This window comes from Antechinus flavipes, chromosome 1 (assembly GCF_016432865.1).
Source record: "Antechinus flavipes isolate AdamAnt ecotype Samford, QLD, Australia chromosome 1, AdamAnt_v2, whole genome shotgun sequence".
Lineage (NCBI taxonomy): Eukaryota > Metazoa > Chordata > Mammalia > Dasyuromorphia > Dasyuridae > Antechinus > Antechinus flavipes.
Genome location: NC_067398.1, coordinates 295,459,799 through 295,462,956, shown reverse-complemented (window position 1 = coordinate 295,462,956; position 3,158 = coordinate 295,459,799).

Genomic DNA, 3,158 nt, shown 5'->3' with positions numbered 1-3,158 from the left:
ATGTTAAATATGTTGCAGTATATCCTAGATACAATATATGTATGCAGAACCGAACAGTTCTCTTGCTGCACAGGGAGAATTGGATTCAGAAGGTAAAAATAACCCGAGAAGAAAAACAAAAATGCAAATAGTTCACATTCATTTCCCAGTGTTCTTTCTTTGGGCTTCTGTCCATCATTGATCAATTAAAACTGTCACTCTTCCTTTAGTAACAAAACTTGTGGGAACAAAGACATCAGAATTCTAATCAAAGTAATGGAAAATGACCTTTAAAGACTAATGAAACATTCCTCCCACTTTTTGACAAAGAAAATGGAAAAGAGATGCACAGACATATAGGCATTCTCAGACATGACCAATGTATTGACTTGTTTTTTTTGGAATACACATATTTGTTGTGAGGGATGGAGTCTAATGGAGAAAGAAGGTAAGAGAAGGTAGTGATATTTACACATGAAGCATCAAAAAATATTTTTAAATGCATGGGAGAAAAATTGCAGAAGGTGATACAAATAGAGCAACTGTGTTAAATTATATATTTTCTTAGTATACATGTATTTGATTTTATCTATACACACAATACACACACACACACACACACACACACACACACACACAACAGCCTACTCAGAAGGATCTGTTATTTCATCAATTTGGGAGTTCCTTCCAATAATGAGAACTGCAGCTATGCCTGTTCATCTTGTGTAACACATTCATATCTTCCCCTAGGTTCCCCACAAGGTCCACCTAATGTCCTGGAGCCTTTCCTCTCCTTTGCAAAGGTATCAGTGCAACACTTTCCTCATTCACATGACTAGCCTATCTGCTCTTCCTGTCTAATTCTTTGATGATGATATCTTTTACTCCAGTTCTTTAGAGTTCTTCATTGCTTATATATTATATCTTGCTCACACCTCCAATTCTGTTGATGTATTATTGTTTAGTCCTTCAAAGGCAGTTATAGTTGATATCTTGCTACCATATAATAAGAGCCTCTGAGATGAAAAGGAAGGACAAATTCCTCCAAAATAACTAGGATATGAGTGAGATCAAGATTAGGCAAAAAATGCTAAGAAAAAATTGAAGGGGGGAGGAATATTGGTTGTACTATATATTATTTAGGATAGTAATACTTTTATATTTGTATTTCTTCTTCAGTCAGGTGGAGTGATTCTATTTCTTCATGAAGGCAAGGACCTTAGTTGGGCTTTCCACAAATAGGAGACAAAACGCCCTTGTGCAAGGAGCAGTGATGGGAGAAGGATCAGCTTGAGGGTCATAGCTTAGTTGCTCATAAATAGGGATACCTTGACAGGGCTTGAGCTTGTTGCTAGATGGCTGGATTGGCTCTCCTCCTATAGGTAGATACCATGCATATGCAAAGCTCATGAGCTGCTTCTCTGAATGGTGATTGTGGATTGCCTACTGTTCATGCGCTGATCATGCTTGCAAAAATGTACAACCAACAAGGCTGTACAGCATAATAAACTGGGGCTCTTCACACTCTAGGAGTCTCTGCCTCATTCATCTTGTCTCTGAGATCAAAGGGCTCAAATATTTTGAGCTCTCAATCAAGATAGCCACAAGTATCAGGTCTTTATCAGAAGTCAAGGCATTCAAGAAAAGAGTATGGCTTCATGGAGAGTTAACCTTAAAGAGCAAGAAAATCTATGTTGAAATGCAGCCTTACAGGTCTACTGGTTCTGGGGCTCTGAGCAAGTCACTTAGCCTAGTACTGAGGTACTCTAGGTAACTCTCTAACCCTATAAACTGTGAACTTTATGAAATATTATAGGGTGTTTCCCCAAAGGGTATACCTTACCAGTTTCTATTCTTACAGTGGCAGAAGCGTCAAGAATACATATTCAAGTTCCTTTGGGGGACAGCAACACCCATAAGGAGGCTATTTCGATGGTCGAGAGACAAAAGTTTTGAGGCTTTGTACCTGAAATAATTCCTGGGAAAGTGAAATCATGGGATATATTGCAGAATTACAGAGAATGGCAATTGCTTAGATGTGTAGAGTGAGGGGGGCATCCAGGAAGTCTTCAAGATTAGAAGCCTGGAATTCTAGCATGATGATAATGCCATTAACAAATTATAGGAAAGGGTCAGCTTCGGTCCATAGATCACAAAAAATGCTCCTATTAAGCAAAAATGGTACTCTATTAGGTTTCAAGGGAACCTAACACAATTCAGTTCATGCTGCACTTAGCCAGTATCCGTCTCCACTCCTTCCTGTCCCCAATTTTAGAGGAAAATGCAATTATAACAGATCCACAGTTCCAACATCAACATAAAGAAGAAAAAATTAACACTAAATCTTGTTAGCATGCCAGAGATGAAAGAGTTGTGACAATATCAGAAAACAAGAGACTTGAAAACAGCATAGAGTTGGAAAGGAATTTACTTTCAAGCATATCACCTAAGGTTCCACAGATACTAAGTGGAAAATGTGAGATAGGAACACAAGTCCTCTTACTCCAAATCCACTTCTACTGCTCCAATTAGGGAAGTATAATATAATAGATAGAACCTACGACTTGCAATCAGGTAGGGATAAATTAGGACCCTTTATCTTATGATGTAAATCCAAATGAGTCATTTAACTTCTCTGGGCCATACTCCTCATCTGCAAAATGAAGAGAGGCTGGACTCGATGACCTAAAAAAGGGCAGCTCTAAATCTCTGATCCTAGTCACAGTTACCATTTTTTCCTAATGGTCCCAAGAAGCAGGAAGAGCCTGGAAACTTTGAGCCGCCCTCCCCCAATAAGTGCCCATAACTGATGAGATGACTGGAAAGTAACTCCAGGAGTACATCTGGTGACAGGCTCAGATCACCATGGCCCGTATTCGCCCTCGGGATGAATCTTCAGAACTTTTCTTGGGCGAAAGAGACGGATAAATGCTGCGTAAGCAGAGAGTTCAACACTAAAAGGCTTTTAAAAATCTACGAGCCATCTCGGAGGTTTACGGGGTGGGACGGATACAAACGTTAGGAAAACAGTTATTCATCCGTTTCCACAACCTTAGCCGTCCCTAAACTGAAGATAACTAAGTAAACAAACACAGGCGCAAACGCTGACTATGCGAAGTAACTTCCGGCCTCAAGCTCTCTCCAGAAAGAAGCCGGGCGCGGTAATTTGTACCTTATTT